Source organism: Eleutherodactylus coqui, chromosome 3 (assembly GCF_035609145.1).
Source record: "Eleutherodactylus coqui strain aEleCoq1 chromosome 3, aEleCoq1.hap1, whole genome shotgun sequence".
In the NCBI taxonomy this organism is placed as follows: Eukaryota; Metazoa; Chordata; class Amphibia; order Anura; family Eleutherodactylidae; genus Eleutherodactylus; species Eleutherodactylus coqui.
Genome location: NC_089839.1, coordinates 204,964,423 through 204,978,743, shown reverse-complemented (window position 1 = coordinate 204,978,743; position 14,321 = coordinate 204,964,423). Strand labels below are relative to the sequence as shown.

The 14,321-nt window shown below is 49.6% G+C and overlaps 1 protein-coding gene across 2 annotated transcripts in view; it reads right to left on the bottom strand.

Annotated features, from left to right (window-relative positions):
* The window catches only part of DAG1 (dystroglycan 1), a 41,587-nt gene that overhangs the window by 11,846 nt on the left and 15,420 nt on the right, over positions 1-14,321 (bottom strand). Inside the window, exon 1 of one of the 2 annotated variants that reach the window (XM_066596829.1) lies at positions 7,546-7,683. The exons of the other annotated variant lie outside the window; for it this stretch is intronic. The gene's annotated coding sequence lies outside the window, so the exon portion shown is untranslated. Of the gene's footprint in view, positions 1-7,545; positions 7,684-14,321 lie in introns of those variants that run through there. 2 annotated transcript variants of the gene reach the window in all.

Below are 14,321 nucleotides of genomic sequence, written 5' to 3'. Positions count from 1 at the left end.
ACACAAGGAGCCTCCGAGAGCCTTTTATAGGCCAAGGGGGGAACCACTTGTAGGGCCTCAGGTGACAAGACTGTTCATCTAATCACCACAACTCTAATCATTTGTATATCAGCCCGAGATGGAACTTCGGGTTTAGGGAACTCTGAATGTGACTACTATACTGTGAGGGCGCTCTATATGTGTATATTGGGGTGCAGCTCTGTGTAGACTCTATGGGGGCCTCACACTGTATGTGCAGAGGATTACTGGGAGGACAGTAATGGAGGATCTATGCAGGTTACACTAGAGGGCGCTCTCTGGGTGTGAACATGGCATTTACACTGATTATATTTGGCTACTACATTTTTCAGTTTAGGGGCCAACAGCTCCTGGCTAATTGTAATTTTGGAGCATATCATGACATTTTAAACCACACCCACTTGTCAAGTACAGGACAAAAAGCATCTAAAATATAACAAATCTTAGCGCAGCTTGTGCCCTTTTTTTTAGCCCATTTATCTTTGTAAATCCCCCTCGAAGTCTATAGAGAATCTTACAGCACTTCCATATACAGTGATAACATTCATGCAACTGGATGCCGGCCCTTTAAGAATGTGGTGAAGGATCTTCTTACAGGAGTGGGGCCCCCACCAAGATGCAGCGGACTCCGGAGAGCTATTTATATACCACGTGGTATGTGGCCGCTCCCACCTATTTATAGGAACATTAATATCCAGTCACATGACCTCCAAATGGGTGCGCTAACAGAGTCGGAGAACTACAAGTCATAGACTTCACTACTGCAGTCATGGATCCCGCCACAACATGCCATTAACCCCTGCAGATCTGCTCATTTTTAGCATTAAACACACTGGAGGAAATGTACTGTGTAGTTATGGAGTGCCCTAGGGTGCAGATTGCCGAGTTTATTAAGATGTGCCACCTCAATAAAATTTGGCGCATATATGGCCAGTCCATGCGCAAACACTGTAGACTTTCACCAGACATTCCATAAAATTATAGCAGAAGCTATATCAGATCCAGTGGGCTGCAGCCAGCCATAGGAAGGTGGCATGTGGGGGCGCGAAAAATAACACTGGAATTCTGGAAACAACCGGTGTCATTTTCCTATATGTCCATTTACACGGTGACATCACAATGGTCACACACTATTCAGTGAGAAGATTGTGCAGCTCCTCGGTGACCATACACAAGATAACGACAGCCTGAAAAAGCAAATTTTGGGCATTTCAGGCAACCGATCACTTGAAAACAGGAATAAACCAGAGGCTGCCAAATACCTGATTCTGCCCAGCTGTGACCACAATTGCAAGAGTGTGGTGTGATCTGTCCAAACCTCGGGGACCCTGTGCCATGCTAGTCAAGTCAACAATATGAAGGCAGTAATAATACTCACCTGCTGCAGCCCCCCTGATGGTCTTCTCTTCTGGATGCACAGCCTGACAGTCATGTGACCACTGCAGCCAATCACCAGTTGTGCTGCAGTGGTCACATGGCTCTGCGTTGGTACATGTGGCTGGAAGCGAAGACCAAAGGGAGATCAGCCACTGGAGAAAAAAGGGGCAGCAGCAGGCGAGTACTAATTTTGTATTGCACCCCTCTGGGCCCGTTTCTCTACTGTCGCGGTAGATAGCGGCTGATCGTGGTCTTAAATGTGCGGCCAGCTTAACATGATGAAGACCAGCAAGAGGTTTTTTTTTTTTAAATAAATGAATAATAACTACCTTCAACTTGTTCCCCTCCCCCACACCGCAGTTTAGGCCGAGCTCACGAAATATGCCGTACAAATCTCCCATAGGCAGCCATGTTACCGCTCACACAAATTGCGTGTACAAGTAAAATCGCAGCATGTTCTAGCTTGACACATATTACGCGCGTATACACGCCAAGATAGTACATGGCGCTGGGCGGCACGCAGCCAGTACGTAATATCACAGCGAGATACCTTCGTGTGAGCCCAGCCTTATCCAGCACAACTTTTAATGGAAGCAGTCACGTTAAATATGGCGTCTGATGTGTGGGCAGAGCGGGTTAATGTACAATTGTGTGAAAAGAGATCCAGTAGATCTGGTATAGTTACATCTCTGCTCGCTGTTAGGAGTCCAGGGGGCGGGCCCACACAGATTTGTGGTCATTTACTGAGTGGCCCGCCCCCTGGACTCCTAATAGCGAGCAGAGATGTCAGGGAATAGAAAGTGAGATCTACTGGATCTCTTCCTTCACAAGTATACACCAACCTGCTCAGCTCTTCCTGCAGGTCAGACAATATGTACAATGCAACAGGTTCCCTTTAAAAATGGTCAGATATTAAATGGTTAGTCTCTGCCCTATAACTAACCCAGCAAACCGGACACCCGCCACATGGGACCACCATCTTCAGAGAAGTCAGCAAAGCGTTATATCCCCCCAACCCTCCGCTACAAACATTGTGCCTAGTATGGCAAAGGCGCAGAAGCGCAGCCATAACCGCACACTGCAGATGAGAGCGGCACTAATGCAACTCCATAGGTTGCCTACACTGTACAGGAGGCGCTGTGCATGGACACAGGACCGTATGAAATACATACAGTGCCTTGCTAAAGTAGTCACTCTACTTTGCATTTTTTCTGTTTTAATGCGTTACGAGCTGGAATTACGTATAATATATATTCGGGGTTGTACCATCTGATTACACAACATGCGGACCATTCTGAAGGTGCTTATAGTGTCCTATATACAGCTCCTTCCACCTCCTCTGTATAGTGTACGGCTTATAGTGTCCTATATACAGCTCCTTCCATCTCCTCTGTATAGAGTCCTATATACAGCTCCTTCCATCTCCTCTATATAGTGTATGGCTTATAGCCTCCTATATACAGCTCCTTCCATCTCCTCTGTATAGTGTACAGCTTATAGTATCCTATATACAGCTCCTTCCATCTCCTCTGTATAGTGTACGGCTTATAGCGTCCTATATACAGCTCCTTCCATCTCCTCTGTATAGTGTACGGCTTATAGCGTCCTATATACAGCTCCTTCCATCTCCTCTGTATAGTGTACGGCTTATGGCGTCCTATATACAGCTCCTTCCATCTCCTCTGTATAGTGTACGGCTTATGGTGTCCTATATACAGCTCCTTCCATCTCCTCTCTATAGTGTACGGCTTATAGCGTCCTATATACAGATCCTTCCATCTCCTTTGTATAGTGTACAGCTTATAGTGTCCTATATACAGCTCCTTCCATCTCCTCTCTATAGTGTACGGCTTATAGTGTCCTATATACAGCTCCTTCCATCTCCTCTCTATAGTGTACGGCTTATAGCCTCCTATATACAGGTCCTTCCATCTCCTCTGTATAGTGTAGCGCTTATAGCGTCCTATATACAGCTCCTTCCATCTTCTCTGTATAGTGTACAGCTTATAGTATCCTATATACAGCTCCTTCCATCTCCTCTCTCTAGTGTACGGCTTATAGCGTCCTATATACAGATCCTTCCATCTCCTCTGTATAGTGTACGGCTTATAGCATCCTATATACAGCTCCTTCCATCTCCTCTGTATAGTGTACGGCTTATGGTGTCCTATATACAGCTCCTTCCATCTCCTCTCTATAGTGTACGGCTTATAGTGTCCTATATACAGCTCCTTCCATCTCCTCTCTATAGTGTACGGCTTATAGTGTCCTGTATACAGCTCCTTCCATCTCCTCTGTATACTGTACAGCTTATAGCGTCCTATATACAGATCCTTCCATCTCCTCTGTATAGTGTACGGCTTATAGTGTCCTATATACAGCTCCTCTGTATAGTGTACAGCTTATAGTTTCCTATATACAGCTCCTTCCATCTCCCCTGTATAGTGTACGGCTTATAACATCCTATATACAGATCCTCCCATCTCCTCTCTATAGTGTACGGCTTATAGTGTCCTGTATACAGCTCCTTCCATCTCCGTCAGTCGTTATTGGTGTCCTTGTCGTTTCTTCTCTAGTCGGTGAGTTTTGGCGGCCCCTTCTCTCTCCATGTCGGTATACTGGATGTAATGGTCCACAGGAGGGTCCTGGCCTCTCACCTGTTTGCGCTTCACGTTACAGAACAGGCGTGTTATACTGACATGTAACAGGCTGATTGTCTCTGTATCAGCCATGACAGTAGGCTATGTTGCACAAAGTCCATTAACACATCTAGTGCCAATCCGCTCCTTCAGTTCTAATATGGCAGAAACCGGGGCCGACTTAATTAAGATGAGCGGGACAACTCACCCTCCAGTGAGCCGGTGTCGGAATCGGGCGAAGTGGAGGCTGCAGGTCCGACTAAGGATACTGCTGTCCTGGGTAACCCCTTTAATTGGCTGGACTGAGAATTATTTCGGAGTTTCATAGCGCAGGTGTTGAGTACAGACGCCCGCACTCGTCCTTCCTCTGCTCCCACTTTGGAAGGTTCTCTCAGTTCCATTACAGAAAGTCTTAATTATAATCCTATATAATTCATTCTAACAGATAAACTACTGCGGGCATGAATACTATGGCCAGGCACTGAAAGGCCCGATAATGGAGGGACGGACACTGGACTAATATACACTCTGTCAAAAACAAATCAAGCACCTCAGAGTTGTAACCGTGTGCCAATTTTTGCAGCAAAACAACATCTCAGGCAGATATACAAATGATTAGAGTTCTGGTGATTAGATGAACAGTCTTGTCACCGGAGGCCCTAAAAGTGGTCACCCCCCCCCCCCTTGGCCTATAAGAGGCTCTTGGAGGCTCCTTGTGTGTAGTGACCTCTTCTTCCACTTGTGTAAAGCTTGTTGACCACTAGACGCCTCTACGACGCAGAGAAGAGAGGTCACCCCATTACCAGAGGGGGGCGCATTATTGGGATGTGAGAAGCTGGATGGTCGTATCGATGAATTGTCCCCCACCAGGCCATTCTGTCCAGACTGTTAGGAGGGGTTGGGACCAGTGGATGTGTGAGGGCACACAAGGCAAGCGGGCTCATGATGCCCTCAATAGACCACTTGTAGAGAGGATCGTCTGATCGTCAGACAACAACGAGCAGCTCCAACTGTTTCGCTGTTCACCATGCAGAGACAGGGGGCGCCATTGTTACACCCCTGTGTCTGTCGGAACCATTTCCAGGTGCTTGGCTGAAGGACATTTGGTCTCATAGCACCCATTACGTTGGGCGGGTGTCAGTACTACCTTTGACCCCCCACCATCACTCGGTTTGCAGTGGTGTCATGAACGATGAAACTGGACGCTATGGAGGGGAACCGGATTGTCTTCAGTGATGAATCCAGGTTTAGTTTGGGCGCTGACGATGGCCGGGTTCGTGTCTGGAGACCTCGGGGTAAGCGCCTCAATCCTGCTATACTGTGGAGCGGCACACTGCCTCCTGCTGGTGTGATGGTCTGGGGGCATCGCATACAACAGTTGGTCACCCCTAGTAGTGGTACGAGGGACAATGACAGCTCAGCGATATGTTCAGGACATCCTGCAGCCACATGTGTTCCTCTCATGGCGGCTTCCAAAAGGCAGCAGGATAATGCTCGGCCGCACACACAAGGGGGTCACAGGAATGTCCCCAAAATATTGTCACACTTCTGGGCTGCCCAGTCGCCAGATTTACAACAAGGTACAAGAGCCTCCATGCATGCCTGTATCACATGCTGTATCCAAGCTAGAGGCGGTACAACAGGGTGCTAGAGCCTCCATGCCCGCCCATATCACACCTTGTATCCAAGCTAGAGGCGGTACAGCAGGACACTAGAGCCTCCATGCCCGCCGTATCACATCTTGTATCCAAGCTAGAGGCGGTACAACAGGGTACTTACTAGAGCCTCCATGCCCGCCCATATCACACCTTGTATCCAAGCTAGAGGCGGTACAACAGGGTACTAGAACCTCCATGCCCGCCTGTATCACATCTTGTATCCAAGCTACAGGCGGTACAACAGGGTACTAGAGCCTCCATGCCTGTTCAGTTCTCCACAAATGATCCTTTCGCTCTGATATAGAATTACTTATATAAGGTTCCCCCCTCCGATATCTTCTAGGGGAGGGATGGGTTTCAGTGTAATTACAGCCACTCCTCACAGAGGAACAAGCAGATATATCAACTCAGCAGGATTTGGTTGATTTTTGACAATGAGTGTGTATTACAGACTGTACACAAGTGCGCCCCCTGCTGAGTGAAGCTGCAATTACCCAATGCAATGCTATAGAATAAAGCCATAGGTGACCAGACAGCATGGAGCTAACGGTGTCGCCCATGGCGGGTACCATGAGGATAGGCAGCGCCAGGGTGGAGGACGGGTTACACAGGCAACTACATTTAGCATAGAATTACAAGAAGAACGCCTGGAGGCGCGAGGTACGTAGCGGGCCCGCATAATACAGAGAAGACCAGCAAGAAGGGAGGTCTCATACCTCTAGACCAGCAGGGACTATACAGAGCCGACACACAAGCCCTGCAAATAGAAGGAAACCAGCAACAAGACAAGAAGTGGCCGCAAAATAAGCCCCTCCACCAGGGCAATAATAATACCACCCCCCCCCCCCCCCGGGTGTCCACACCCCCTGTCTTCACCCTCCGGGTGTCACACACCGTTCCACTGCCCCCATCCCCCCCGGGTGTCGCACATGGTACTATAGCCCCTGTCCCCCTGGTGCCACAGACCATACCACTGCCCCCCTTTCCCCCCCATTGTAACACACCGTACCACTGTCCCCGCCCCCCCAGTGTCACCCACAGTACCCCCCCCCCCCCCCCAGGTGTCGCACACGGTACTATTACTCCCGTCCCCCCGGTGTCACAGACCATACCCGTACTATTGCCCCCGTCCCCCCTGATGTCACACACGGTACCACTGTCCCCGTCCCCCCCCCCCCCCCGCAGTACCACCGCCCCCGGGTGTCACACTTCGTACTATTGCCCCCGTCCCCCCCCAGTACGACTCCAACCGTTCCCCCCCAGTGTCACACACCGTAGTATTGCCCCCGTCCCCCCTGATGTCACACACATGGTAGCACTGCCCCCGTCTTCCCCGATGTATACCGTACTGCTGCCACCCCCACCCTGGGTGTCACACGCCGTACCAATGCCCCCCCCCCCCGGTGTCGCACACGGTACTATTGCCCCCGTCCCCCTGGTGTCACAGACCATACCACTGTCCCCCCCCCCCCCCCCCCACTCATGCACCGTACTATTGCCCCCGTCCCCACTGATGTCACACACAATACTACTGCCCCCCCCCCCAGTGTCACAGACCATACCACTGCCCCCGTCCCCTCACCCAGTGTCACACACCGTACTATTGCCCCCGTACCCCCGATGCCACACACAGTACCACTGCCCCCGTCTCCCCCGGTGTATACCGTACTGCTGCCCCCCCTCGGTGCCACACACCGTACCAATGCCCCCGTACCGGCCTCTCTGCGCTGTCCCCGGCCTCACCGTGTTCCTTCCCCGAAGCTCCTTTCCCGGCCTCTCTCTCTCCGCCTCTTTCCCCCTCACTCCACAGCCTTTCTGTTCTCCGTCCCCGGTTGCCCCTTCTCGTCACTCACCGGCTGCTCCGTCTCCCGGTGGGGCCTCTCAGGCCGCCGCTGTCACACAGGCCTCCACCACCGCCGAACTCACCACTTACTCCCCCTACTCTGAATCCGCTCGTCCAGTCTTCCCCTCTCGCCTTGGTTCGCTCCGCCCCGTACCTCCCTGACCACGCCCGGCTACATAACCCACCAATCAGTGTATCTATGAGAACCGTGGAGGGGCGTGGTCAGACACAGGGTCCTAGAGCCTGCCGAACAACACTGCGTCGTAGAGCCGGGGGCTGATGGCTGCCTGTAAGCACCGGCACCGAGTCATATACAGTACACTGGAGTGATACACGGGGTGGAGAGTGCGCTCTCGGTGTATCGTATATAACAACCAGCGACCTCAGTATAGACCGCTATATATGACCATCAGCAGTATAACACTCATCATCCTGTATGTAATACTATATATAGCACTCATTATGCTGTATAGAACAATATCATACTGTATATAACACTGTATATAACAATATAGTGTCTATTACACCAGCCATACTATATATAATCTGTATATAACCCTGTAATACTATATATAACACTCATCGTCCTTGGTATAACACCATTACATTGCATATACACACACCCTCATCCAGTACAGCTCCATTATATACACCCTGTAGGCTCTGTTATATGCAGCTAGAATAATAGACTGGCAGAGTTGGGAGGGACCTCCAGGGTCATCGGGTCCAACCCCCTGCTCAGTGCAGGATCACTAAATCATCCCAGACAGATATTTGTCCAGCTTTTGTCTGAACAGTTCCATTGCAGGAGAACTCGCCACCTCCCGTGGTAGCCTGTTCCACTCATTGATCACCATCAGGCTTATTCCCATGAGCGCATATATGGCGCGTTTTCACGCCCGGGCGCATATACGGTACCCATTTGAAGCATTGATTTCCAATGCAGCCGTTCACACGGACGAATATACGGCACATAAATACGCCGGCAGCGCGAAAAAAAAAAAAGAACATATACACGGCCGGCGCATATACGCTCAGCTAAAACATAGTTCTGGAACTATGTGTTGGCCAATATACGCCGGATCTATAGACTCCTATGGGAGCAGGGAAAGAGAAGGGAGGGGGAGGCATTTTTTGCAGCATCCAATGCTGTGAAAAGCTTACAGGTGCCTCTATATAGGCACTGGAAGGATTTTGGTAGAGCGAGGGTTTTCCGGGGTGCGGCATATTTTTTTCACTAAAAACGTTGCTTGCGTTCATGTGAATGGATGAGAAAACGCAGGCCGTAATAACGGAAAAAAGTGTGAAAACATAAAACCGCTGTTGCCGTATATCCGCTCGTGGGAAAGAGCCCTCACTGTCTGTTTCTCCTCCCTTTCAGTTTCATCCCATTGCTTCTGGTCTTTTCTTGTGCAGATAAGAATAGGGTTCTATACACACCGTGTACGATGCTGTTATATACACCCCCTATACAATGCCGTTATACACACCGTGTGCGATGCTGTTCTATACCCACCGTGTGCGATGCCGTTCTATACCCACCATGTACGATGCTGTTATATACACCCCCTATACAATGCCGTTATACCCACCGTGTGCGATGCTGTTATATACACCCCCTATACAATGCCGTTATACCCACCGTGTGTGATGCCGTTCTATACCCACCATGTACAATGCTGTTATATACACCCCCTATACAATGCCGTTATACCCACCGTGTGCGATGCTGTTCTATACCCACCGTGTGCGATGCCGTTCTATACCCACCATGTACGATGCTGTTATATACACCGTGTGCGATGCTGTTATATACACCCCCTATACAATGCCGTTATACCCACCGTGTGCGATGCTGTTATATACACCCCCTATACAATGCCGTTATACCCACCGTGTGCGATGCCGTTCTATACCCACCGTGTGCGATGCCGTTCTATACCCACCGTGTGCGATGCCGTTCTATACCCACCGTGTGCGATGCCGTTCTATACCCACCGTGTGCGATGCCGTTCTATACCCACCGTGTGCGATGCTGTTATATACACCCCCTATACAATGCCGTTATACCCACCGTGTGCGATGCTGTTATATACACCCCCTATACAATGCCGTTATACCCACCGTGTGTGATGCCGTTCTATACCCACCGTGTGCGATGCCGTTCTATACCCACCGTGTGCGATGCCGTTCTATACCCACCGTGTGCGATGCCGTTCTATACCCACCGTGTGCGATGCTGTTATATACACCCCCTATACAATGCCGTTCTATACATACCGTGTAAGATGCTGTTATATACACCCCCTATACAATGCCGTTATACACACCGTGTGCGATGCCGTTCTATACACACCGTGTGCGATGCCGTTCTATACACACCGTGTGCGATGCCGTTCTATACACACCGTGTGCGATGCCGTTCTATACACACCGTGTGCGATGCCGTTATATACACACCGTGTGCGATGCCGTTATATACACACCGTGTGCGATGCCGTTATATACACACCGTGTGCGATGCCGTTATATACACACCGTGTGCGATGCCGTTATATACACACCGTGTGCGATGCCGTTATATACACACCGTGTGCGATGCCGTTATATACACACCGTGTGCGATGCCATTATATACACACCCTGTACAATACTGTTATGCACACCCTATACAATGCCATTATATCTACACAGGCTATAGATAATGGCATTGTATAGGATGTGTTTAACGGCATTGTGCACGGTGTGTATATAATGGCATCGTACACGGTGTGTATAAGGGCATCGTATAGGGGGTGTGTATAAGGGCATTGTATAGGGGGGGTGTATAAGGGCATCGTATAGGGGGTGTGTATAAGGGCATTGTATAGGGGGTGCGTAGAACGGCATCGCACGCGGTGCGTATAGAACGGCATCGTGCGCGGTGCGCATAGAACGGCATCGCGCGCGGTGCGCATAGAACGGCATCGCGCGCGGTGCGTATAGAACGGCATCGCGCGCGGTGCGTATAGAACGGCATCGCGCGCGGTGCGTATAGAACGGCATCGCGCGCGGTGCGTATAGAACGGCATCGTACGTGGTGTATACGTTATGCACGCGGGGGCTATACTTATGAAGCTTCATTCATGTTATATTACGGTGAGTCTGGCGCCGGTTACATTCGGGGATTTTCCGCCCGGCGCAGCCTCAGCAGAAGACAATGAACTCCGGAGCGTTTGATTAGTCGGATTTGGAAGCCGTTCAAAGAGGAAGGAAGTTCCAGGAGATTTTCTGCTTAGAAATCTTTTAACCTGCATTGGGCTTAAAGGGCCGCCGCTCTCTTCTCTGATTAGATCAGGAGAGGGGGAGGGAAACCAAGTCAGCACAGTGGAGGATTCCCCGCTCTATACACACCCCACAGTGGGGTCCCCCTATTCACAGGCTGTGGTCAAGACGAGCAGACATGGCGGCCCACACTAGAACGGTGGATTTTAACCTCTCTGATCCTTTCCTTCTCACTGGCGCCACAAAGAAATCACATGGGCTCGACCCTGCAAAAAAATGGGAGTCAATGTACCCCATGCGTCAGTCCGGGGTGCGTCCCCTCTGACCTCCATCCTTATGCGCAGAGTGTTACGTTGTCTCACAAGATTCCTGTTCCCATGGTAACCTGACAGAAGCATTCTTCATGGTGCTGGAATCTGCAGAGCGCTGTCTGCCGCACTGAGACCCCTCAGCCACATCCCCCCCTCCGTACAGAGTCACCCCAAGACATGCGGGTCCAATACCCACCCCAAATGCTACTGGGATTTCCTTCCAGTAGAACTACAAGCACCAGCGGAACCTAGAATTCTCAACATTGTCCTATCGGCCATTGCTGAGTTTCCTTGTAAATGAGGGGAACACGCCATTACAGTGAGGATGGCGGTTCTAACCAGAACCGTGCCCACCTGATGTGAATCACAAAGTGGCGTAAGCAGTCATAGAGGCACAAATCCCTAAATCGCACCAGCTTGACCCTTCTGTTCCAATTTCTGAACCTTTACAAGACCTCTGTTTGCTGTCAGTGAATGGGAACATTCATTGTTTATGTCCATAGAAGGAAAATTCCTCCTGACCTTGTACTGAGCACACAGCTGAGGATTTGTTACATTGTATCCAGTCTAGACTGTAATATAAACATCCTGCACTCCAGACTGATACATGTTAGGTCCTTTTAGACAAGCCAATTCCCATGCGAATGAGCAAGTGATGTCACCGCTAGCTCGTTCGCTCTCGAGCAGTCTTTTAGACAGGTGGAGGCATTGTTGGCTCATTCAAACGAGAATCGTTCAGTCTCTCACATTCACTGTATAAGTGAATGAGAGGGACTGAATGAGCGCTGTTTAAACCGAACGATTATTAGTGAATGAGCCAATGATGATTTTTATGTGAATGAAAAGTGAACGATTTTCATTCCTCGTTCAGTCGTTGGCTGCGTTTAGACCAAACAATTATCATTCACATTCGCTTAGGACAGGAGATGATTTCTACTGCTGCTATACCCACCGCAATCATAAACACGGAGAAGCGCTCATATTTCCTCAGGAGCTGAAATCACACACATCGGAGCAGCTGCCAATGAATAGACTCAGGACGTGTAAGGGTACATTCACACGGGCGAGTGCGATTGCTGTCGGAGAAATTCGGACCGATATCGCATTCATAAAACTGAAATGTTTGCAAGCGATTGGCAAGCATTTCGCGAAAGAATACACACCGCACCACTGCGCGTGAAAATGGCATGTTCCCATAGTAAAATAATAGCAAATCGCACTCACGTGAAACTCGCATCTAAATGCGATCACGATGCAATTTATTTTGCTACCATAGGAAATAATGAATGCGTGATATTTAAACAGAATCACCCAATAAGAAGATAGTACGAGATAGAAAGATCGCGGCATATCAGTACAAACGAAAAATCGCTCTAGTGAATTAACCTATTGAAATCAATGTGTTATTTGCTTGTGCGCGTTCCGCCCATATCGCCATCAGAGAGAATTTGCGCAGGAAAATAGTTCTTGTAAATACAGCCTAATACTAAACGACATGCTGGGATTTGTGGTTCTACGTGACATCGAGGAATTTTTATGTGGTACTAAACTTTGTAAAGGGATATATTGGGCTACAAGGCATGCTGGGATATATGGTACTATCTGAAGTGCTGGGACATGTGGTACTAGGCGACCCAACATGCTGAGATATGTGGTATGCTGGGATTTGTGGTACTACACAGCATGTTACGGATTGTCGCACTGCACAGCATGTAGTACTGCGATACTGCAGCGAGTATGATGAGAATAGTAGCTGCAGGGCTGTGATTGGACACCCAGGGGTGCACAGTTGAACAGTCACACTATACAGTGATGTCATCGTTTTCCTGGTGACATCACAGGTGGCTGGTTAGGGCAGGGCAGGCCGCCACAAGCCTGTGGAATGAATATGTCTTATCTCTCGGTGGGGACCTGGGCGGCGCTGTCAGGACGCGGCCGGATTATCACTCTCCTACATGTGAGATTCTTGGCCTGCAAGGACTTGTAGCTTCCAGGGGTTCAGTCTGCGGCTGCTCACATGTCCTCCCCCTCCCCGTGTCTCCTCTATCATGGCCAATAAAGGCATATGTGACCCCCAGAGACATCTGCAGCATTATTGGGGGTGTGATGCCCCCAGATGTTGCCCGTCCATTTCCTCTGACCCCCGCAGCATTATATGGCGGTGAGACGCCTTTTTATAGTGTCCAGCAATATTCTATGACCCTACATCACTATGCAGGGTTAATACGTCCGCTAGATGCTGTATGATGTTGTCCTGTGACCCCTGCAGCATTATTGGGGGTGCGACTCATCTATTACTCCTGTAGGACAGGTGAACAGAATCTATTGCTCCCTGTGACAGATTAACCCCTTAGAGTTTTCACACTCAATAGGGGGGATCTGAACTTCATCTTGTAATCCCCCTTGTGCAGAGACGTCCTGTGAACTGTAAGCTTCTGTGCCTTGTCCTGCCAGGAGCAGGCAGGGGTGGTCTGCACAGAGTGATGCTCTGCAGGGCCAATTTCAGCAGGAGACCTCCATCACTCTTGTGTTATCTAGCGCCTGCTGCCCTCACATTTCTATGGCTGAGCTCTTCAGACCATAATAAGGAAGCCATGACAGTGTGGTCCCTACTTCAATCAATTCAACTTGATGGGCCACATTATGGAAGATTCTCACCATTAACCCTTACAAAGCTGTCCTGGAGCAATCTGAAAATAATGATAGCCCATGGCACCACAGGACACCTGCAGATCACTGCCCTGACCCAGCACCTCAGGGCAGAAGACAGAAGCCGCACTCCCTGCTTGTTCAGCGTGCTCTGGTGACCTATATTAAGGGAGGCATCGTCTCTGCTCACAACAGAATATGGGTCCTCTCCAGGATCCTGCTAGGTATATGTATAGGACTGTCTGTTCACCCTCCCCCAGAAACAAGGACTGAGGCCCCTGTCACACAGGCGTGTATATGCAGTGTTTTTAAACACGTTTGACACAGTTTATAATGCATTGCAATGGGTGATGTGGTGTGTTGAAAAGGGTTGCAACGCTGAAAAATAGCACATACAGCATTTGATGTGGCGCAGCGTTTCTTCGAGAAAGCCTGAGAAGCCCCATTGAAATCAATGGAGGCTCAATACAGCGTTTTTAGCGGGCATTTCAAACCTCTGCTAAACGCTGTAAAAAACGTCTGTGTGAGAGTGGCCTGAGTGCCAATTACGAGCTCTCCGATA